The sequence below is a fragment of the Callithrix jacchus genome, chromosome 15 (assembly GCF_049354715.1).
Source record: "Callithrix jacchus isolate 240 chromosome 15, calJac240_pri, whole genome shotgun sequence".
Taxonomy (NCBI): Eukaryota; Metazoa; Chordata; class Mammalia; order Primates; family Cebidae; genus Callithrix; species Callithrix jacchus.
In genome coordinates this window covers 75,960,401-75,985,415 of record NC_133516.1, presented here as the reverse complement: position 1 = coordinate 75,985,415, position 25,015 = coordinate 75,960,401, and the positions used below count along the sequence as shown (strand labels likewise).

Sequence of the window (25,015 nt, the reverse complement as noted above, 5' to 3'; positions counted from 1 at the left end):
CAGAAACAACCCAAGTGTCCATTGGCTGGTGAATGGACTAAGGGATAGCAGCACATTGGTACAATAAAATAGTACTCAGTCATGAAAAGGAAACAACTGTTAATACATGAAGGACTATGGAGGAATCTCAAAAACATGCTCAGTGACAGACACCAAACTCGAAAGTCCACATCTATTCCACTCACACGAAACTCTGGCAAAAGTAATCCTATGGGAGGGATGTCAGCTTAGTGGCTGCAGGGAGTGGGTTTGGAGAGGAGGAAGTGATTGATGGCAAAGGGAGACCCCGGAGGTTTTGGGGTGACTGCACTGTCTGTACCTTGCTTGTGGTGGTGGATACATGACCGTGCATTTGTCAGAACTAAGAAGGGAGAATTCTACTGCCTGGAAATATTCCGAAATAAAAGCCAGTCTATGGATTTGTTGAATGACTCCATGTAAACACAACGTATAGAAACAAGAATGTTGAACAATAGAATGAATACATTGTGGTTTTGGTTTTAGCTTGATTTAAAAAATGAAAAGGTGTAGCTTCGTGCAGTGGCAGTATCGTAGCCAATGAGGTTTATCCCAGGAGCGATTATTGCCAATTGAAAACTTTTCCCAATACCCCGCCATGACGACTGGAAATATAGTTGGCACCGGCAGTTTTTGACAGTCTCTACAGAGACTGAATAAAAAAATAAAAAATAAAATAAAAAGGTGTGCCCTACACAGTGGCTCACACCTGTAATCTCAGCACTTTGGGAGGCTGAGGCAGGCAGATCACCTGAGGTCAGGAGTTTGAGACCAGCCTGACCAACATAGTGAAACCCTGTCTTTAGTAAAAATACAAAATTAGCCAGGTATGGTGGTGCATGCCTGTAATCCCAGTTATTTGAGAGGCTGAGGTAGAAGAATCACTTGAAGCTGGGAGGCAGAGGTGGTTGCAGTGAGCCGAGATTGTGCCATTGCACTCCAGCCTGGGTGACAGAGAGAGACTCCACCTCAAAAAAAAAAAAAAAAAAAACCAAAGGTGGCAGCGTCTAGCTAAGTGAAAGGAGTGAGACATGAAAGCCACACACTGTATGACCCCATTCACATGAAGTTCTGGAAAAGGCAGAACCTTGGGGAACCCTGGGAACAGGAATCAGATAGGGTGGCCCATGGCCTTGGGCGGCAGATGAGTCTGACTACGGAGAGGCACCAGGGCAGCATGGGAGCAGTGCGCCAGTCTGGGTCTCGGTGGTGGTGGTGGTCACGTGACTGTGTGTGTTTGTTAAAACTCACTGAACCGCACGCTTCAAAGGGGTAAATTCTACTGTATGCAAATTATAGCTCCAATTATGTAAATTATATACACCTGACTGTTTCAAAAAGTAAGCTGAGTGAAAGGAAATTATTAGATAAATAATCATACAGGTGGTGTGCAGATACAGCAAAAATTGTGGAGGTGGTAGAAGAATGAACACATTTTGGGAAACACTTAGTCCCAATTATCTCTCTAAAAAAAGGAAAAAAGTAACTGAAAATGGTGAACGGGTATACCTATTTTCTCCCATCTGATCCATATAATTTAGCATTTTGAGGATTTGTCCTGGAATAGTTTAATTGAAGTATCAACGAGAAAACTCTCTTAAGATGAAAGATAGCTTCCCAGGTTAATGCTTCAGGATCACCCCAACCCCTTGCCCAGCCCAGCCCTGCCATTGTCATCCCTGTCATCAGGGCTGGCAGGAGATCAGAACTCATGCCAGTGGAAAAAATAAAGGAGCATTTCACTCAGGACCATTTACACAGAGCGATCAGGGCTCAGGGAAATGGTGATGGTGAAGCACTTGGGGCCAGCGACAGCAGGAAGCTCTTGCCATGCCAAGACCTGCAAAGTGAGAAGAGAAGGCAAATCCCAGAACCAGAGAAAGAACTTCTACAGGAGCAGGTCACCCAAGAAGAGCTGTGGCCACCACAGAGGAACTGACAGCCCACGCCCTGCAGGGAGGGGTGCGTGGATAATCCCCCCAACCTCACTCTCCGCCCACGCTTAGGCTTCTGGCTGGTGTCTCCAAAGCTATGGAAGCTGGAAGCTCAGAGCCTGCAGATGTCATCCTCCCCAAGGACAGGCTTCTAGGGCCCTGAGCAGAGGAAAAAGGCAGTGGGCCTGCAGGGACACATGGAGGGGCCTGGCACACACCCTGGGAAGCTGTGTTAAATGCTCACTGTGGTGAGGCCAGCAGAGAAAGAGCCAGCTGCCATTGGAAAGAGGGCTGGTTACTCACAGATCCTGAGGAACAGGAAGGGGTGCACCACACAGGGCCCTGCAGAGAAGCAGGGGTCGATAGGAGGCAGAGGGAGAGTGGATGTGGACAGGAACCTCCATTAGAGAATATGCAAGAAGAAACCATGAGCTGGGTGAGCAGATGTTGGGTTAACTCATTTGAATAATTTGGGAGCTCTGAGGCACAGGGCTGTCCCTGGGTGTCTGATCCTGACCCTAGGGTCTAGGGCAGGGGAATAGTGTCACCCCACTGTCCTGAGTGTGAGAGGCGCTGACTGGATGTGGGTTCTGGGCTGGGTGGTTTGCATATAAAAGGTATACTGGCAGGGAGTCATCTATCTCTAGGAACTGTTACGGATAGTTCCTCTAAAGTCAGCAAAGCCCAAAACATCAGAATACAAAAACTAAAGAGCACCTCTCTAAAACTCAGGCTCCTACCTAGTACTGGGAAGCCTGTGACAAGGGAAGGCCAATTGCCAAAAGAAGTCACTGAGGGTGTCAGTCAGTCCTAATTCGATTATCATGCACTGGGGCGCAGGTCCAGGCTGCTAGAGAGCCCCAGGAGGTACTCAGTCCCTTTCTCTCCACCTTTCCAAGGCCTTCCCTCATGCCAAGGCCCACTGCACCTCTTCACTGCAGCTCTCCTGACACTGGGGCCCACACTGTTCTCCCATCATGCCCCTCTGCAGGTGCAGCCTCCGCATAATGCTTAGCCCCTCTCTGCATCCTTCTCCCAGTCTTGTCTCCAATCCTGGGTCCCTCCTACCCAATGGTGGAGGCTGCAGGACCATGTTTCCCGCAGATTGTGAGAAACACAGCTCAGAAGCCCTGGGCAGCATTGGCCGGCACTTGGAGTTGCTTGGACATGGGCTTGACAAAAGGGGAGAAACTTCCACCTTGAGGAGAGACTACCGAGTCATCTGCAGGCTCCAGGACACAGCAATGGCACTGTCCCCACCACCTAGCCCCACCCTCACCAGGCATCTCTTTGAAAGATGTAGGACAACTAATGGGGACAGATGGGGGTCAAAGCAAGTGGGGACACAGGGACAGAGGACAGGATTCAGGCTGCCTGGGGAGGATGAGGGACGGGTGGGTGAAGGGAGAAGCCCTGTGCTCCTGAGGGGTTCATGTTGAACAGAGCTGGCTCCCTGCAGCCTGGTCTCACAGAATCAATGGCTGGGTGAGGCTGGAAGTCACCAAGGTGGTGACAGCCTTATTCCTCAACTGAGTTCTTCACGGGTGGCTGGGGGTGGGGAAGATGACATAGGTGCTCAAGACCCCTGCAAGGGGCCTTCACTCTATTCCAGGTCCTTCCTAATCTTCCCAGGTGGGCCTCACACACCCCTCTACACCTGTCTACTGTCCACCCATGCTGCCCTCCAAACCCACCCCCACACAGTGCACCCAGTAGTCACCCACACAACCTGCCAGACCCTGCTCAGACCTCATCTGCTTCTTTGATCCCCTGACTTCCTGCATTTTCCCCAGTCATTGCACTTTCATTTCTGTATCACAGTTGCCAAATTCCTCAATTTTCTCATCTGCAAATTGGGAACAATAATAGTCCCTATCTCGAAGATTGACTATGCAGGTTAAATGGACAAGGGCTCATAGACAGTTTAGAAAAGGACACAAGGAAACAAGTCTATTAATAATTTCCACTCGTTACATAGCTAATAAGTAACCATTATTGTTGCACAAACCCACATCCTACTCACAGAAGACTCTGGTGTACAAGTGAGTAGATGCTGGTGAAACAACCATGGCCATGCCAGAGGCAGATGGCTCAAGTCCAGTCCAAGCTCACAGGGGTCTCTAATTTGCACAGCAGAGGATGGTGCGTGGACAGCCAGGCCAGTGTGGCACTATGCGGGGTGCTGTGCAGGGATCATCTCTGTTAATCCCCATGATGACCAAATTAGGGCTGGGCAGAGGAGAGCAAGGATGCTTTTGCAAAACTGCCTGGGAAAACCGGAATGTGTGCCTGGTCTGAGAATGGCTAGAGCCCGGCCTCTTCTGCCCACCTCTTGTCCCCAGCCCTGGCCCCCACCTCCAGCTAAAAGGCCAGCAGTAGGGCCAATGCACCCCACACCTCCATGTGTGGCCACAAAACCTCATCTCACATCCAGCTGTGATGCTCCAGGCTTAGGGGTTCTGAAATTGCGCTCAGAGCTGTGCAGGGGGAGTCAGCTGTGGGCGATGCCAGTTCCGGGTGCCAGGCAAAGTGGCTTCCAGGCCCTCTAATCACCCCACTCCCAGAATCTGGCCATTAACTCCCTCCAGGCACAGGAGGGGGAACTGCCACTCTCCCTGCCTGGCTTTTAGTCCAACACAATTAGGAGCCATTATTTCTGTCGTGTTGATTCTTGAAAAATCATTTTAAATTGTCGCCCTTTTTTAAGCTTTGGAAAAGGAAAGCGCCAAAGAAGATGAAAACAGAAAAGCATACCCACACCCCCCGCCTGGCTCCCGATCCCCCTTCAGTCCCCCCATTTCTCCTGACCTGTTCCCTTGGCAACCGTCAACTCGCTGCTGCAATATTCAAAGGGAATCTCACAACTGCACATCAAATGGGATGCAGGGGGTATTTTCAGTTGCCTGAGAGCTAGTGGATGGACAGACAGACACACACACACACACACACACCCTCAGGGAAGACAGAGACACAGAGAGGCAGAGACGAGAGAGAGAGAGAAGAGCAAAAAGACCCAGCACAAAGAGACAAAGACCCCCAGGGTGATAGCGACGTGAAGACCCACAGATGCCAGAGTGGATGGGCAGAATGAGACAGAGACAGAGCAAGAAAGAGACGGACATGCAGAGTGACAGACAGACATGGATGCAGGAAGACACCGATCCAGAGAGACAGAAAAGACAGACACACAGCGCAACGGAGAGGAGACAGATGGGGCCAGGCAGTGGGAATGGATGGAGGGAGAAGAGGGGCACGGGCAGGAAGAGATGGTCTGAGGATGGCAGAGAGGAGGGAGGAGGAGGCAGCAGGAGCTATAGTACCTGGCCTGGTCACTGCCGGCTCTGAGGGCCCCTCCAGGCCAGGTTGCCTGTCCTCCTCCTCTTTCCCCACCCCAGTAGGCTTCTTCCCTGACCAGACACCTCACTCCCGCCAAAGCACCCTGCTGGTTCCTGCACACGCTCTGCCTTTCTTGCCTTTGCCCTGCTCCTCCACAGCCAGCCTGAGATGAGGTTCTTGTGATGAGGATATCCCTTCCCAGACCTCTTACTCCTTCCTAAAAGTGAGAAGGACTTTGCTAAAGATGACAGCGGTGGAATTCCGGCCACCCTAGCAGACAATAGGGAAGAGAGGCTCCCCTCAAAGCACATGGAGGAGGATTAGGAGGGCCCTGGGGTTCCAGCTTAGGGCTGATGATCGGGACAGGGCATGGGCACCTGCAGCTGCCCCCTACTCAGTGGCAGCTGCGCGGAGAGTGGAGGAAGGGGCCTGGCAGGCAGGTCGGCCTTGGTGCCTCCTCTTGGGCCCTTGGCTCTGTGCCTGAGCCCCCACCCCACCCAGGCCCTAAACTCTTGGGCTCTCAGTATCTGGCATGATTCTAACCACAGGAGGCTATTAGGCTAGAGGCTGGGAGAAGGGGCCAGTGGAGTAAAAAGACTGAGGTCAGAAGTCAGGGGTCAGAGGACATGGGCAAAGCTCAGGTCCCCCTCAGAGGTAGCATGCCCAGCAAACCTGGATCGCAGCACCCGCTCTGCCACTGACCACTATGGAGAGTCACGTAGCCACTCTGGGCCTCAGCTTTCCCATATATAAAATAGGCAAATAGGCCCTGCCCAGAGTAATTGCTGGAGTGAGGCTCTGAGAGTGCATGTGTGCAGTGAGTGAGGAGCAAGGCTCTGATGGTGCAAGTATGTGTGCAGGGAGCGATAGTTCTAAGGACAAACAGTGACCGTGATGACAATGAGCACAATCATAACTTCTTGGCAGATGAAGAGCTGGACATCTGGCCAGGGTCAGAACCTCAAAGCCTTCTGGCCAGCAGCAGGAAGAAGCAATGTGAGACTCGAGCCCGAGCCCCCCACCCCCGACCTAGGCTTAGGTACATTGTGGGCCCAGGGAGGTGAACTCCATCAAGTTTTCAAAAGGAACTGGAAATAAGAATTTTTAATGCTGAATTTTTGAGTTTTAAATATTGGTAACCAATTCCTTTTTCAAAGCATGTTGCAGGCCAAATAAAACATCCCAGGGCTAGATGGGCATGTCAGCCAGTTTGGAGCCTCACCTCCTCTCACAGTGAACCAGCGGCTCGGGGCTCGATCCACCCGCAGGGCACACCCTTGCCAGGGCTTCAGGGACCCAGCAACTCAAAAAGGCTGGCAGGAGCAACCAGGTGCTGCACACCGAGCCCCATTCCCCAGGTATTGTGGCTCCTGGAGGATTCTGGACCTCAGCCAGGCAGTGAGAGAGACTCAGTTCTGCTGCAGCTCCTTCCCCACCACACCTACCCCTGGGTGCTGCCCCTGCTGCCCGGCACCTTGAACATACAGAGGCACAGAGAGAGGGCCAGTGCTTGGGGCTCAGGACAGGGCACCATGAAGGTGGGGGGTGGGTCAAATACCGTGGTTTGAAAATGATCCTGGGCAGGTGGTGGGGATTGTGACTGCCACCCTGAGGAGCTTGGTTAAAATGCAGTTTCCTTGGGCGCAGCCCTGCAGCCTGATTCCGTGGGGCCTGGGAGTGTGCATTTTAAGAAGCACCCTGGGAGACTCTGATAGGTGTGCTGCAGACCCACTGGAAGACAGGGAGGAGGAGGATGCTGGTGTCCTGACCCTCTGGCCCAGCCCCCAGGGCCCCCAGGACTTGCTGTCTCCCCATCTAATGCCTAGGCTCCTGCCATGGCTGCCCCCATGCCACTGAATCTAAGGGAAGCACAGACTCCCCCTTTTGCTTTGTGACTCTCAGGAGGAAGCCATGTGGCATCTCCACCCACAGGTCTTTCTGGCTAGTGCATGCCCCTCCTGGCCCTTTAACAACCAGGCCTGCAGCAAGCAGTGGGGACTTCTCCTGTCCCACCCTTGAGAGCAATTTGGAGGTGCTTGTCTCAGGCTCCAGTCCTCAGCCATGGCTCGCCCTCTTGTTCTGCAAGGGTGAATCCCCAGTCTGGCTGTGCATCCCTGGTCCCTAGAAGCTTTGGAAAACTAGGACTCCCTGGTTTCTTCTTGAGAGAGAGGCAGCTGGCTCCTGTGCCTAGCTGCAGGAATGCCTCTTCCGGAACCGTCCCAGCGCACGAGGCTGCAGAGTCCTTAGGGGGCCCTCCACACGCCCTGTGCCCCTACACTGGCCCCAATCAGTCACAGAACTCAGCGCCCACTGGTAGCACTTCTAGGGCACACCCAAGTTGAGACAATCTGAGTCCTCCCCAGGGATTTTTCTTGCAGAAACCCCATGGAGAGAAGGATCACTCCTTCTGGTGTGGGAGCTGCTCCTCAGTGCACTCCAGAGCTGAAGGACCAGAGAAGTGGGCAGCCCTGAAGGCATTGGGGTTCTTGGCCAGCCGCCAGTGTGCCCCAGCCTCCTCACAGTTCCAGGAGAAGCCCCTGTGCCCTCATAGTCAATTCTCTTCTTGCCTAAGCTAGTTGGCGTCATGTCACTTGCAACCAAATATATCACCCCAAACCTACTGACTCAGAAGTTCTGTATTTTTAACAAGTTCCCCAGGTGATTCTCGGCCGAACTGCGCTTGAGAAGCACTGATGCACCGCACTGCCAATTAGGCTGCCGGTGTTCTCAGGACTCGGGCATCTTCACGCTGGAATCTGTCAGTTCTGATTCATATCAGCCCTCCCCCTCCCCCAGCATCTGCACATCAAACCCTGTGATATAATCCCTGTGCAGCCGTCGGGAAAGAGAGGGGTCTGAACATCGGGGCCCAATCCCTGAGCAGCTGGAAGCATGAAGCCCCTGGAAGGAAAGCCCCAGAAGCCTCCGGAGAGAATAAAAGGCATGGAATGTGGAGGAAGGGGCTCTATCCCAAAGGCTTAATCAGAGGAGAGCAAAAGGAGGAATCCAGGACTAGTTTTATCTACCTGTTTAGCAAATACTTCCTGAGCTTTTACTGACTATATCCCAGACACTGTGCCAGGCACGGAGGACCCTTGTGAGCAGATGGGGGCTCCCTGCTCACTAGGCCCCAACTTACGGGGGAAATATGAAATGACCTGGCCAGTGCTACATGAACATATGACTACAGATCCTGCAGGAAAGAAGCAGGCACACACATAGTCTGGGCACACACACACTCATCTCCCAATATCTATTCTCTCCTCCTTTTCAGCTGGGTCCAGCCATCATGCACACTTCCCAGCCTCTTCTGCAGCTGGGTGTGGCCATGAGAAAGTTCCTGCCAAAGGAATTTGGGCAGAAGTAAGTATATGACTTCTGTCTCAGTCTGTCCAGGCTGCTATAAGAAAATGACTTAGACTGGGTAATTTACAAACAATAGAAATTTATTGCTAACAGTTCTAGAGCCTGGGAAGTTCAAGATCAAGGCACCAATTTGATGTCTGGTGAGGGCCTGTTCCTCATGGATGGAGCCTGCTACATGTCCCTATATGGTGGAAAGGGTGAACACACTCCCTCAGGCTTCTTTTATAAGGGCACTAATTCCATTTGTGAGGGTCCCACTCTCATAACTTAAAACACCACACCTCTTCACACTATTGCACTCGGGATTAGGTTCCAATATATTAATTTTGGAGGGACATAAACTTCCTTAGAAGTATTTTATGGTTGGAGAGGTGAGCCTCTCCTTCCTTTTCCTCCCTCCTTCCCATTGGAAGGGAGATGCGTTGGCTGGAGCTGGAGCAGCCTTCTGGGTCTGTGAGGGTTACATCACATGTTGAGAGTCATGGAGCAAGGGAGGAGCCTGGGTTCCTGAGGCTGACAGAGGTGCCTCGGGAGTCTGGCACTGCTGACCTCCAGACTTCGCTTACAAAAGAGAGAAAGAAACCTTTCTCTAACTCTGCCATAGCTGTCCTGACACAGTGCTGCTCTGAGAAATTGTAACAGGATTCATTTCAACAGGGAAAAGACCTGTTTGAGGAAATCTCTTTGACTAGGATACTAAAAGACAGACAGAAGTTGGCCAAGGAGCAAGAAGCGGGAGATGCTCTTAAATGGGGAGAAAAAGTCCAAAAGGAGGCTGCTGGGACTGGAGTAGAGAGAAGGAGCTTCAAGGGGGAGCCACACGCAGCCTGTGGGCCAAGTCGGGGGCTAGGGGCACTAGGAAACCCCAAAAGTATCTTAAAGCAGGCAAGCAACAGAAGCTGATTTTTGTGGCAGGGCACAGTGGTTCACGTCTGTAATCCCAGCACTTTGGGAGGCCGAGGTGGGTGGATCACCTGAGGTCAGGGGTTCAAGACTAGCCTGGCCAAAATGGTGAAACCCCACTTCTACTAAAAATACAAAAAAATTAGCTGGGCATGGTGGTGCATGCCTGTAATCCCAGCTACTTGAGAGGCTGAGGCAGGAGAATCGCTTGAACCTAGAAGGCGGAGGTTGCAGTCAGCCAAGACGGCGCCACTGCACTCCAGCCTGGACAACAGAGTGAGACTCTGGGCTAAAAAAAAAAACAACTGATTTTTATTTCAAAACATCCCTACCCCTCAAACAGGGACCCATTCCAGCTCACCTAAGTGTGGTAAACACCTGCCATCCTCATTAGAGGGCACCATTACTTGCCTTTTACAGATGAAGAATCAGAGAGGTTAAGTGGCATGCTCAGAGTAACTCAGCTTGCATGAGTCACAACACGGGCCTGAGCCCAGACTCACCTGACTCTAACATCCTGAGCTCTCCCTGCGCCTTGCTCCAGACCACTCCCATCCCAAGCCCTTACCCCCCAGTGACCAGGCTTCTGGTGTCCAGCCAGACCCACCTGAAGGAGAGGCAAGCTCAACCTGGCTCCAAGCACTGGAAGTTTCCAGACTGCTTAGGGGCCTTAGAGAGCACTGATCTCCCAAACACACAGCACACAGACGGAGGACTGAGGCCCTGGAGAAGCAGGGTCTCCCAAGGCTGCAGGATGCAGACCAGAAATGAGGTGCAGGACTCAAAGCTTCTCAGGGCAGGCTCACGGGGGCTGGGGAGCTAGTCTGAAAAACTGCTCCACGTTCAAACCCAGCAGGCCAGCCCTGGCTTCCCACAGACAAACCTCCACATCTGCTGTCCCTTCTTCCTTGTTTGGATCATCCCAGAATCCAGTGACCCGGGCCAAAGAATCTGGGCCCAACTCACAAGTACAAAAGGTGCCACTGCAGACCAGAGAGTGAGAGGGGCTGAACCCTCTCCCTCCCTCATGCTGGGCTAACAGGGCTCATTAGCATTAATTATCAAGTGCTTGGGATCCAGAGCCTCTAAGGGGAGCACAGAGTGCAGCTGCTTAGGCTCTCCTTGCCCAAGCTCCACACAGCATGGAAAGGACATGGGCAGAAGAGGCAGAAAGTGGCTCAAGCCTCACCCCAGCGCCTTCCAGAAGACAGTGAACTTCCCTGAGACTCCTTTCCTCAGACCCACCTGGTTGAGATAAAAGGACTTTGCAAATTAGAAAATGTTATGCTACTACAGAGACTGATTATAATCAGGTACAACAGAGTTGTCACCTTCATGGTGTTTTAGATGTTGATAGTTTTCTTAGTTCCCCAAGTGTCTTATTCGGCCAGAATTCACACAATTACAGAGTCATCCCTCCAGTGACAGGACTGCCCACTTCAGATCCCTTCTGGGAAGTGCAAAGCCCTGCCAGGAACAACACGCATTGTCTAGTCATTCGTACTTCAGTATAAATGAATTGGGACCCATCTTTTCCCAGAGGAGAGCCTCAAGCAGGAAAGGGAATTTTATTAGGGAAAGATTGATGGGAAGGGATGATTGCCGAGCCAGGGACAGAGACTTGCTGGAGGGGTCCCTTCCAGAAGTTGGGGTCAGCCTAGAAACAACAGTGACCACAGGGCTTGTAAGGAGGACTCAGGGGCATCAGGGGAAGGAGTTGGCTGCCTCCTGGGGCCCTAGCTTTTCTTTACCTTTAATCCCTCTCTCCTATGGGCACAGCCTGCAAACATGTTCCAGATTCTCCCACCCAGAAAAGTCCCGCTTTCAATCCCCTGCACATCTCAGCAGATAGGATGTGGGCTTTGGAGTCAGATAATCCTGAGATCCATGCTTTACTCTACCACTTGTCCCCAGAATGGCTTCAAAGAACCACTGTTTTACTACTCTTTGTACCTCCAGACCCAAGCCCAGAGCCTGGCACAAAACACACACACACACACACACACACACACACACACACGGCTTCAAAAACATTGTTGAGATGGATTCTCTGAGCTTCAATGTCCTCACCTGCAAAATGTTACCCAAAAAAAGCAGAGCAAAAATATTTGTTTAAATTAAAGTATGAATAGCTGATAAGATTTTGTGGAGATTTTAAAGAGGAGTTTCCCTAGACTCAAAGAAACAACAAAGTAAGCCCTTCCTCATGGGGCAATGGTAAGGACTGAATGCAATTATTTATTCATTCATTTAATAAATCTACAGCAAGCAACTATGTGTGCCACACATAGGCGTTCTAGGCTTTGGGGTTAAATCACTGAACAATGAAAAATTTCCGCCCTTGTGGAGCTGACATTTAGTGTAGAGGACAGGCAATAAACTAACACATAAATAATAACTAATATACAATATAAATTCAAATAATGTTCAGTTCACTGAAGAAGATTGAAGTGGAGCTAGTGGTGGCATGTGATGGTGGAACCCTGGTTTAGATGGGATGGTCTAGAAAGATCATTGTGAGGAGGTGACATTTGAACAGAGACCTAAATGAATGCACTGTGCAAATATCTTGGGAAAAAGAGGACTTAGGAGAATAACCCTACTACCTTGGGGCAAGCAAAGATGACTTGGATGATGCACAGAAAACCTTCAGCCATAAAGATTATAATTGGCAAGCTGGACTACACTGAAGACTTTCCATCCGTCAGAAGGCACCATCGGGAGACTGAATATGCAAGCCACAGAGTGGGAGAGGATATTCAGAACATGTACATCTGTCAAAGGACTCATACCCAGAATAGAAACATTTCCTACAAAGCAATAAAAAAAGATACAGCTCAATAGAAAAATGAGCAGGACTTGGACCTTCAAGAAACAGGATAGCCCAACGGCCAGTAAATGCAGGAGAAGGTGTCTGACTTTAATGATCATCAGAGGAATGTAAATTAAAACACCAATGAGCTACTGCTGCACACCTTCAGAATGGTTATAATCAAAATGACAGAAAAAGGCCATGTGCTGGAAATCCTGGCTGCTGGTGGGGGAGTACATTGGTACAATCTCTGTGGAAGAGAGATTTGCAGTATCTACTAAAGCTAACATATGCCCACCCTATGACCAAGCACTTCCACTCCTAGCCCCACACCCAATTGAATGGCATATGTACATTCATTAAAAGAAGGGTATGAGAAGGTTCATAGCAGTATTATTTGTGAAAACCAAAAACAAGAAGCTACCCAAATGCCCAGTAATAAAGAGGTGGATGTGAAGTGTGGGGCATTGGGACAAGCTGGAAACCACATAGGCACACTGGCACCATGTTGGTCCCTTGGGAGCCAGCCCCAGCCTCTGACTTTATTGATGGAGTGAGCTGGCCCAGGAGTTGGAGAAACTGAAAAACACTGGCTGGGCCAGACATGGTGGCTCATGCCTGTAATCCCAGCACTTTGGGAGGCCAAGGCGGGTGGATCACAAGGTCAGGAATTCAAGACCAGCCTGGCCAAGATAGTGAAACCTTGTCTCTACTAAAAGCACAGAAATTAGCCAGGTGTGGTGGTATGTGCCTGTAATCCCAGCTACTCAGGAAACTGAGGCAGAGTATTGCTTGAACCTGGGAAGGGGAGGTGAGTCAAGATCATGCCACTGCACTCTAGCCTGGGCAGCAGAGTGAGACTCTGTCTCAGAGGAAAAAAAAAGAAAGAAAAGAAAAAAGAAACACTGGATGATGACATGTCTAATGCAGAGGGAGAAGGATTTAAAATCAAAAGAGTAGATAGCCACCTCTGCTTTCTAAGTTATGTGGCACAGCACCAAACAGCAGGGAAATTGGGATTTTTGTGTGCTGTCCCTTTGATGGAGAAAATCGTAAAAGGAGGAGATGGCCCTGGTTGGCACAACACAAATGTGAGGGGTTTCTGGCCATGCAAAAGTAGAGCTGTGCTGAGAACAGAGGGCAGTGAAATCGGTCTGCCTGAGTAGAGGAATAAAGTTGGGGGAGCCAAAAGCTTGGGGTCCCAGAAAAAAAGAGACCTGGCCATTCTTTGGAGGAGAGAGAGTGTGTGAGTGTGTGGGGCCCTTCCTAAGGAGGCCAAAGGAGCCTTGAGGACAGGGGATGTCTTTTGTTTACCTCGGGGCTATCTGCTTGGAGATACTGACATAGCCTTCCTCAATCTCAAATCTTCAGACAGTTTTGCAAGACACCCACCTGCCTGGTGTAAGGAAAAGAGAATGTGTCATACATTAGGAGCAACCGAAGGCAGAACAGAAACAGCCCATATGGCTCAGAAAGACAATCCAAAAATGGAACCACCTCAGTTTCAACAGAAGCTCAGAGCTAAGAAGGAAGTGGGAAAATGTACACCTCCTCCAAAATATCCAGAGAACCTGGGAGAGAACTGGACCTCTCCAAGGACAAGTCATCTCAGCTGACATCCAGATACACCCACGTAACCTAAACGAGTTCAGAGTACACAGATAGAGGAAACTTTTCTAACTTCATTTCATAAAGCTTAACAAAACATACAGTAAACTAATTTTTACTTATAAAATGATGCAAAACTTCTCAATAAAATATTAGCAGACTGAATCCAGTAGGAGTAACAGAATAATATGCTACTGCAATGCAGGAACATAGGAATGCAAGGCCGGTTTAATATTAGCACAGCTGTTGGTGTGTTGGTGTCATTCACATTAACAGGCTAAAAAGGAGGGTGTGGACTATGTTCATGGCTGCTAAAAACGAATTTGATAAAATCAAACATCCATTACTGATGTTTTTTTAAAAGCTTTCAGTAGAATGAAAGTAAAAAAGAAACTTTCTTACCTTTGATAGAGTATTTAACAGAAATCAAATAGGAAACATCAGATTTCATTATGAAAGACGCAGGCTATCATTGGCATGATTTCTTCCAGGAAGACCTTATATTCTCCTGGGTGGAGCTGCATCCGGTTTCCCCACTATATACTTTCACTTTCCCATCCTTGTTTCTCCTCAAAACTTCCAGATAGACTTTGTCTATCTTTTTCACATCTGTACTTCCAGGACCTAGAGCAACCTCTGCCACACAGCTAATGTTAAATCAATGGTGAGTGATGAATAAATAGAAACAAATCAAATAAGCCCACTATTACCATTCTACTCAACATTATCTTAAGGATTACAGATGAGGCAAAAAAGAGGAAAAAGATACGAAGGGTAAACATTGGAAAGAAAAGAATAAAACTACAAATCTTTGCAGCTAATGTAAACATCTATCTGGAAAATTCAAGAAAAGACTTCAGAAAGATATTCAGATATAATATTCATATGCAAATACAACACTATTTTCAAAGATCTTATATAAGTCGTGATAATACTGGTCACAAGGGCACCCACCTGAAAATGGTGAAAAGCAAGAAAGTTTGGGGTTTTGGGTTTGAGATTGGTGGGAGATCGGTCAGCTCCTTAAGACAGGCTGTGGATGTTTCCATCTTAAGCACAGCTAACTTGAGGGCCTCCAATGATATCAAAACAGCTTTTAATTTTTCTGTTTGTTTTTAATCTCTGCCTATGTCTGGCTCCATTCTTCAGACAGCAATTTTACAAGCATCAGAGGAAACAGCCACTAGCAGCCTCTGACATACAATCCCAACAGAAACGTGCTTCTCCGTCACCACATTTAAAGAATATTTTCAGAAAGGATTGTTGGTCTGCCTTGGGTCACATTCCAACTGCCCCAAGCAAAGAGGATATCATTAGTAGTCCAATCAGGACAATGTGGCTATCCTGGTGACTCCATGTGAGTGTGTGTGTGTGTGTGTGTGTGTGTGTGTGCATGTGGCCAGTGGGGGGAGGGTGGACCTTAATTACTAGGTTTAACAGGACCACATGGAATGGGGCAAGAGTTCCCTTGAGACAAGAGGTGCTATTACCACTGGAAAAGGGAGGTAGTAGGCATTCTGAGAGCACACAACACAGCAGCAGCAGCTGACTACAATCCACCCCTTGGCTGCTCAGAAGAGAAACACACACTCTCACCATGCATAAAATCTGAAAACCCTTCCTTGCTTAAATTATGCTTTCTTCCCACATATATCCAAAATACGTTCCCCTCCCAGAAGGGAGACAACCCAAATCACATCGAGATAACGTCAGCAGCTCCTAGTCCCAGATCTCTGAGTGATGCACCTTCCTCTAACATGTTCTCCCTATGACCCTTTGTCTGACAAGCTGTACCTTAGTCATGGATCTGAACCCTTCCATACACCCTATATAGAATGTCCACCAGTGCACTTAGAAAATGTAAGCTTGTACAGCACTTTTCTCTCATTCTCTCCACCTCTTCAGTGCTGCACTGGGAGAGTTCCTCATTCCACAGTCACGTTCACTAAGCCACCTTCAGAGGTGGCCACTCGTTGTTCAGCCTGCCACTGAACCCTGACTTCAGTGGCTTTATTCCTGAAAACTGTAACTGGCTCTTTTCCATACAGTTACTATCTTATCCCTGTCCCTCTGAAGATGTTAATTCTACTTCTTTTCTCTTTGTGCTGCTAGCTGCATCTCCCTGGGTGTCAGTTCCCTAGTTGTTGAATGCTGTATTTCAGTTTGGTGATTTGGGATGGATGCTCATGTTTATAGATGAAATTCTGGTTTCCCCAGTTGCCTCTGTTTAATGCTGTATTTCAGTTTGGTGATTTGGGTTGGATGCTCATGTTTATAGATGAAATTCTGGTTTCCCCAGTTGCCTTTGTTTACTGTGGCAGAGGGGGCAGCGCAGGGGGTCCCCCCTGGAAACCCCCATTTCTTTCAGATCCCCCATCACCAGAGGATTCTTCAGCGGCCACACCACTGCTCCAGTCTGGAGGTAGACCTCCTCCTGCCTCCCTTTTGACAGGTGCCAGGAGAGGGAGCCTGTCAATTACCCAGATTCCGGCTCTGCACTCAGACACCTGAGCAACTGTCCCCAAGCCTTCTGCTCCTTGTCTGTGAGCCTTGCCTTTAGGACACCATGGGCAGCTCCTGCCTGGGATTCTTCAGCCAGCCAGTCCCTCTGTGTTGGAACTCTCTGGAACTCCTAAGCATCTCTACCTTGTTTATGGTACTTCTTTGGTCATTGTTTTCTAGAGCTATTCTGGATTCATGGGAAGGGGAGAGGATGAGAGAGGCAAAGAGACAGAAAGATACTTTCTGTCATTTCCAGGGATCTGGAGCAGGAGGAGGAGGTGGGGGAGGGGTGTATGCTTAATCTGCCATCTGTATCTTTTCCTTTTTTATCCCCATATAAAAGTATATTACAACAGCTGATAATAAAGGATATGCATAGGAAAAAATTAAAATAGAAATAGAAGATCAGAACTGACGAAAGGAAGAGGGACAAATATTTCAATTATGAGGGTTACAGATTGCAGCCATAAACTTCCCAGTGGCCAGAGTAAAGAGTGGAAGTAGACTGTGAGCTCCTGGAGGTCAAAGACACTGTCCTGGCCACCTCAGTGTTCTCAGTCCTGGGCTGATCCCAACCCAAGCAGTTTTTCAATAAACGTTTGGTGAATGAACACATGTAACCATGTGATTCTTCATCAAGTGATCCCACCCTTGTTAACTGGCAAGAAGAAGGCATCAGATTTCGTCAATGGTGATATTATTTTTCTTGCCAGTAAATCAAAAGCCATTTATTATATGTAACATCATGGATACTGCCTTTGACTGCTGCTGAGAAGAAACAGGAAATATTGTTGTGACCAGTTTTCAAATGATCTTTGACGAAACTGGAGAGCGGAACAGCCAGACCCCAGGGAGGCTGCTCTGGACCTCTGTTGTCCAGTGGCCCCTCCTCAGAGCTGCCCTGCCCAGTTTGCTCTGGCCAGGGGAGCGGAGCAGGAGGTGATGACCCCCACCACACTCTCCCTCCTCACAGCGCTCGGCTCTAAAAAGGGACAGCTCTTTCTGTACTGTTCATGATCTAAGACACTCGACCTCATTCAGCTGAGCCAGGTCTCAACGAAGCTGCTTATATCTGCTCCCTGGTGCTTGGACCAGAAGATAAAGGCCCTGAGTTCCCGGGCACTCCATGGTCTCTCACAGTCACTGCTGCACTCCCAATTTCATTCTCTCACAGGAAGGTTGTGCAGCCCCTCCTCGGAGCCAGGCCTTGTGCAGGCATGAGACACAGGGAACCCAGTGAGACCCCGCCCATCAAGAGCTACGGTGTGATGGAGAACGTCACTTGTATCAAGGTTCCACTTCCTCCCCTGTAGAACAGGGATGACTATTTCTGTGTCCTGGAACCGTCAGGTGGTGGTGATTGGCACATGTCTGCTCTCAGCTTCCCAAGGCTCTGGGAGGTCAGGGATTATATACACGCCCAGCCCTCCTCCTCCAGAGCTGCCTCACTAACTGCCTGGGGCCTTTCAGATGAGGCAGTGCATTGGGAAAGTGGATTCCAGTACCCTAGGGAAAGACTCCAGTAAGTTTCGCTTTATACGCTAAACACTCTGTATTACCTGTAGTTAAGTTGTCTCTTTGAAGATTAAGTGGTGGTTTCCTCCCTTAGTGAGGCATGTGGAGAAGAGGAGAGGGATGCTAATGGGCTGATGCTCCTTCAAGGTGAAGGGTCCCTTTCCTGGCCCTGCTGCTATAGAGGCTGTCGGTCGGTATACGAGGCAGCCTTGAGCAGGGGAAGCCTCTTGCTACCTCTGGACTTGCCTTCATCTCAGTTTTCCCATCTGTAAAATGGGAAATAATATTCTCTTGCCTTAAGTATGCAGAAGTGTGAATATGGCTCCCCCAACAAAGCACTCACCTGTGGGAGGAGGTGTTCTCCTGAAGTGGACGTGTCTCCTCGCTGGTCCTCCTCACCCTCCTTTTCACAAAGAAGCAGCCAGGGAGCACAGCACGTTGGCGACTGTGACCCAGACCCACACAAGGTTAAAATGGCACAGTCCCCTAGTGACATATCCTGGTGGCCCTGTAGCAATAGTTTTGCAAGAAGCTGTGCATTTGTATTACATGGGGAACTTGTAGAAAAAGGCAAATTTTACAAAGTAGATGGTATACACATAATAAAGATAGTCAAGTGTTTCAAAAATTGAAGCATTAGGGGAAAATGCTTAGGCAAAGATTTATTAAAACACTTGCAGAGACATAAAAGTGGAAACAGTAGAAACCACTAAACTGTCCATCAACTGCCAAAGGGGTGTGTGCAACATGGCACATGCACGGGGTGGAATATTACTCAGCCCTCAAAGAATCAAGGAATGAAGTGCTGTGGCATGGCGTCGGGAGCCCTGAAGACCCTATGGCTGGTGAAGGAAGCCAGGCATGGGACTGCACTGCCTTCAAGACAAATTCCATCTATGCAAAAAGTCCAGAGTAGTGTATCCCTGCAGGCAGAAAGTAGGTTGGTGGTTGCCAGGGCTGGCATCCATCCCCCCAGTGGCATACATCCCCCCACCAGTGTAATCCACCCAGCAGCGTCATCCCCCTGCCAATGTCACTCACCTGCCAGTGGCATCCCTCCAGCAGTGTCACCACCTGCTGGTATCACCCACTCAGCAGTGTCACCCACCTGCCAGTGTCACTATCCCACCAGTGTCACCCACCTGGCTGACACTTGCATTGTGGTTGGTTTTGGACCCCTGCTTGGGCTTCCCCTGCTCAAGATTGCCGTGCCTTGAGTGCCAAGGCCCTGGGGACCTGGGAGTGTCCCATTTTGCATCATCGTTTTTCCTCCCTGGAATCTCCTGGGCTGCCTGTTGGCCCTCTTGTCTCCAGGTCTAGGTCGCCAGATGGCTCTGTGTCCTGCTCACCCCGCCCCGGGGTCCAGCAGTAATACCCACTGTATCCGTTCCCTGGTGTTCTGTACCCTATCCACCCCGCCTTGTCTGCCACTGCTCAGTCATGTTGTCTTCCAGAAAATGCTACAATGACAGCCATCTCTTCAGACCCCCCAACTTTTTCCCAGGCTTCTACCATCCCTGCTCCCCAGCTCTGCCCAGAATGCACTAGCAGGGCATAGAGCGTTCTCAGGACACAGACCTGTATCACTCAAATCCTTTTCCTCTTCCTGTGGTAAGCTGCAAATAAAAAAGGTCACGAATGTCTTTACTTCCCTATGCTTACCCCTCACAAGGTGACGCTATGCTCTGCCCCTCCCATCAGGAGAGTAGGGGCTCCTTCCCTCCACTCCCCACCCCGCTGCCCCACCTAAGCCTGGCCAAATAGACTCTGGCAAATGATACAAGAAGAGACTGGAAAAGAGCCTGACTGTCCAGCCCTCTGAGACTGCCTGGGAAGAAGCCTGGGCTGGGTTCCTTCAGGATAGGAGAGGGGCACCCTCCACCAGACCTCTCAGTGGCCGCCCAGACATGTGAGTGAGTCTGCTGCAATGATCCAGCCCCAGCTGAGCCCACCAAGACCAGAACTGCCTGGACAACCCACAGAACAATGAGAAATTAGTCAGTTGTGCTACCTTCAGCCCCAGGGTTTTGGGAAGTCTTGGTATGTGGTAAAAGCTAACCAACGCACCCCTTCCTGCCCCAGTGACCTTTCCTCTGAGAGGGAGAAGCTCTCACTGGCTCCACACCTGCTTCTTCATGTCTACACGAAGCTTTGAGACCCTTGGGGCATTTGATAGGGGCACACCAGGCTCTTGCAAATTAAAAGCATTGACTCCTGAAACGGAAAAACTAAGAATCTAACTCTTGTTCACCTGCAGTCACTTTCCTCCATAAGGCGACCGGATGTCTCACGGTCAAGTTTTAATGGGGGAAGAGCTACTGGTCAAACAGGAATTAGGATGGACAAAAAAACAATTTTTAACACACCAAAATACAATCTCATCACATACTTGTTGAGTGCCTGATAGACTCTGGACACCTGGTAGGTGCCAAGGACGTAGTGAAAGCAAGGAGACCCAGGCTCTGCTCTCCTGGGCTCTCTGGCCTGGAATCCAGCTAGCCCTCAGGTCACCACATAAATAGTGACTCATCCATCCATTCACTCTTCCACTCAGGTGACAAGTATTTCCTGAGTCCCTGCAGTGCGCCAGGAACTCTGAGAGTCACAGGGCATACCACCATGAGAGAACCAAGATGTGCGAGCCTCTCGGGACAGGGGACAGGGCAGGCTCATCCCATCTGGGTCCAGGGAGGGCTTCCTGAGCCAGTGAAGATGACTCAAAAACCCAAAGCATGTGATGCTGTTAATTGGGCAAAGACTTCGTGGTGGGGAGCAGGGGAGTGGAGGAGAACATTCTGTAAGTGCTACGGCCCAGCAGTGGCTGGGAGGACCTGAGAGAAGACCAGAGTGTCTGGAGAACACAGATGTGGGGGAGCCCTGGTGGGAGGCTGGAGGGATGGGCGGGGCCAGTTTGAAGGGTGTCCTTAGACCCTGAGTTAGGATTCTGAGGGCTTTTGTGGGGACAGCACCAGGTGTGCATTATCCCCATCAGACCACTCCCACCTGCTCCACCTGGTCCCAGGTACCAGAGACACCTTTTCAGCAGGTGCAGGGGCCCCAGCAGCAGCCACATCTCTGCAGCCTCACCTCCCACCCCCACGGCTCACCCCCAGCCCAGGCATTCTGAACACAGCACCTGCAGAGAGACTCCCACAGCTCTGCACCTCCAGCTTAGCCAACCCTTCTGGTCCTCTCCTTGTTAAAAGACTCACCCTAAAGAGGCAGCTCAGACTCCATCTCCTCCAGGAAGGCTTCTCTGATGCTGTGTGCTGTGTACCCCCAAGCTGGATGTGGCTGATGGTCTATGCTGGCAGAGCTGCCTCTATGTCCCTCGATTCTATTCCTAGCTCACTGTGATGGTCCCACAAAGCAGTGGCACCCCCAGGTCAGGGGCTCTGCACTCACCTGGAATGCTCGGCCCTGCATGGGTCACCGTGGTGGCTCCAGAACAGCTAAGTAGGATGGGGGCTAAATCCAGGCAGGCCAGGTGTCACTACACTGTGCTGTGTTGGCACTGTGTTTTCCTTACACGGATGACCTGAGCAGGGGCTCTGAGGAGCCGGTGGCAAGTCTGGGGTCTCAAGTGCCCCAGTTGCGGCTGCAGAGTCAGGGGCCGGCAAGTGCAGGATTGGCTGCGGAGAGGTACAGGCTGAATCTGGCACAGAGTAAGCATTCTGGGAATGTGTAATGCTGCTGTGGGGACTTGGGCTGCCTTGGGTGTGGCTGCATAAGGTGAGTCCAGAAAGGTAGGGCATGGCGGCTACAGGGAGTTTGGGCAGTCACTGAAGATCCAGGTGCTGAAAGATGCAGCCATCTCCAGGCAAGCACTGGCTGAAGGGTGCAGGAACTCGGACTATCTTGGAGGTTGTGGGTGTTCCTCAGAGGTGCTTGTGCTGGGTGCAGGCCAGGGGCAAAGAAGGAAGTCCAGTCCAGGGTTCATCCATGCCAGACCTCAGAGTCAGGCTCCTGGGTAGCTGGGCTGACCCTGGCAGGAAACACAAGAGTCAGAGCGCCACATCCTGGGTCCCACACCTTTACCTCTTCATCCATAATAGATATGGTAGGATTCACTGGCCAGTGGTGACGAGGAGCCATGGAAGCTGCATAAAGCTCCCAGCACAGGACTCTAGGCTCCACAGTGTAGGTGTCCTTTCCTGCAGAACAGAGACTCAGACATGGACAACCAAAAGTTATCAGAATTGAGGTGCTTTCTAGGGACCAGATCCTATTCAGCCAGCCAAACAGTAACTAAGCACCGCTATGCGACAAGCGCTTTGTCTACTTAGAGGTGAAGCACTTACCTCTGTGGGGGATGCAGGGATGTGCCTCAGACTTGCTTCACAGAAGAATGTACTGCCCAGCTGCTAGGGGCTATCAGAAGACATGCTCAGCATCACCCCCAGCTGCAGACACACACCATCTCCAGCCATCCTCCCCAAGCCCCATGTCCTGTGACTGAGCCACACAGGCCTAGCCACACCCCTGCTTAGGACAGCTCTGGTCCACTGCAGCCCTGGCCCTGGGGGCAGTCCTGGCTGTCCTTGTGCCTGGGCTTCAGTGAAGCTCAGCGTCCCCTGTCCCTGCTCCTGCTCTTCCCTCCCTGCCCCAGGCCTGGGCCAGGCCCTCCCTCAAGCCCCTGCAGCTGGTCCCAGGCACTGAAGCCAGGCTTCCATGGGGCTGACAACCAGCAGGTGAGGTGACAAAACACCAAGTGGTGGCGGGCGGGGGAAGCTTTTCAGCCTCTGCCTCAAGAGCTGTGCAGGCCCTGTCCCTCAAAGACAGACACTCACATGAAGCCCCGGAGGCTGCGGAGGAGACAGCCCTCCTGTAACACCCAGGAAACAGTATCCCGAGCCATGGGAATGCAGGAGGGGCTGGAGAGTGGAGGGCGGGCTGAGCACTGCCTGGGGAACAAAATGGCTGAGTACCTGGAGAGCACCTGGATGGTTACCCCTAGGTTACTGTGGAACTGATCTGCCTGCCTCCTCCCTCCTGTGTCTGGGGCTGGCCGAGGCATGCTGGGGCTGGAGCAGGGGCTGGGGCTGCAGCTGGGACTGCGGCTGGGGCTGGGGCTGGCAGGCCACAGTTCCCACCCCACAGGCACCAGAGATGAGTTGGTAAGAAAAGGGCACCCTCTGGCTGCACTGATTTTGCTGAGGGCGCAGAGGCTCATCTCCCAGGGGGCAGCCCCGGGCGCAGCTGCTCCAAAATTACCCACTCAGCCGTTTCACCGGCAGAAATCCTCTGCTTCAGGCATTTGCATCCAAAGCAGTCCGAAGCCTACTTCCCACCGTGGCAGGGTTTAATCTGCTGGCACTGGGGCTGTGGGGCTGGGACAATTAATTAAAGATCCCAGGGAGCAGCCAGCTCTCATTAAGTCCTGCATCAGGTGGGAGGGGTGCTGGAGGAGAACACTCTTGCCGTGACTGCACTTTTGCCCCAGCCAAGCATTTTCTCATCTATTATCTCCATCGATCCTGGCTGCAGCTCTGAGAAGAGGGGATTATTATCTCCATTGTGCAAGTGCAGAAATGGAGACTCGGGTTAAGTTGTGTGTCAGGGTCTCCCAGCTCCAAAACGACAGGGCTGAGATCCACGCTGGCCACACTCGGGCTCTCTTGGGATCTCCCTGGAGGTAGGAAGAGCAACACTGGAGTGATACTCAGGAGACCACGCAGGCTCCACTCCCCAGGGCTGCAGAGAACGGGTCCCAGAGGGAGTCAGGGAGGACAAACTGGGTTCCTAGAAGGCACCTTTGACCCTCAGTTGCTACGGGGGTGTAAACTTTCTTCACTGAGGCAGAACTTGTGATTTCCTCCAATGTGGGGAAGGGACAGAGAATTCCCTGGGCATGGCTGGGCTGACTCTGCTGGCCATTCCTGGGGACCCAGAATGGGTCTTTCTCCCTCCTGACCTGTGCAGAGGAGCTGTTCAAAGACAACCATGACAAGATCTCCTATGCCACCTGCTCTTCTTACAAATGACTGGGATTGGTGGGGTTTGTAGCTGTTTAAATGAACAGATATGGCAGAAGTGATGCTCCATGACTTCCGAGGCTGGATCATAAAAGGTGCCATGGTGTCTGCTCCCTGGAGGACAAGTCTTGAAGCCCTGAGCCACCATGCTGGCAGCCCAGCTGCCTGAAGCCACCATGCTGAGAGGAAGCCCAACTAGCCCAGGCTCAAAGACACACAGAGGGGCCCTAAGACCATGCAGAGACACAGCCAGTCCAGCTGCCCCCACCTCTGCATCTGGCGGCAACCACACAGGAGATGCTGAGCCAGCCCAGCTCAGCACTACTCACAGAGACAACAACGTGACTGTGCTCGTCTTAAGGCACTGTTTCGTTGGTGCTTTGTCACCCACAAAAGTCACTGGGAACAGCATCTGTTGGAAATAGATGCTCAGTGCCACAAAGAAAAATCAGGAATGAGACAAAGGATCTTTCAGCAACGCAGTTTTTCCTTCCTGGTCTGCAGGAAGGGTACTCCCGGTAGCCATCATGCCACAAGAGTGCAATGAACAAAGGAAAACACACAAATTTATTCCTTATGCATCTGGGGTCATCCTTACTGCTGTGTCTGATCTCTGTTGGCTGGAGACAGACCTCACAATCTAAACTAAAACCCAATTCACTAACAACTTAAAACTTCTCTAAACAGGTAAAAGCAATGGAGAGCTGAGACACACCTGTGAGCACGTCCAGCACAGACATCTTGGTTAAAGTACAAGGACATAGAATGTGCTATATGCCTGTGAGCATGGCATGTCTAACAGCTACATAGGACAGGGCTTAACAAAGTTATTAGCACAGTTACAGTTTATTCTTTAACAAGAAAGGAAACTTTAAAAAGGAACTTTTCTACTTCCCACAGCATCTCTGAGGGAGAGGGACAGACAGACCAGGGAAGTGTGGTTGCAGAGTGATATAGAAGCCAATGCCCTGCAAGACAGAAGGAGGCCTGGGGGATAGGAGTGGGGTCTGAAAGAGGGGGTGCTCCTGCCAGGGCCCACAGGGGAA

At 50.7% G+C, this 25,015-nt stretch overlaps 1 non-coding gene across 1 annotated transcript; it reads left to right on the top strand.

Annotated features, from left to right (window-relative positions):
- The first annotated feature begins 529 nt into the window (after window positions 1-529).
- Window positions 530-670, top strand: LOC118148261 (U4 spliceosomal RNA). The gene has a single exon (XR_004735016.1). It is a non-coding gene; the product is annotated as a U4 spliceosomal RNA (small nuclear RNA).
- Window positions 671-25,015: the final 24,345 nt, after the last annotated feature.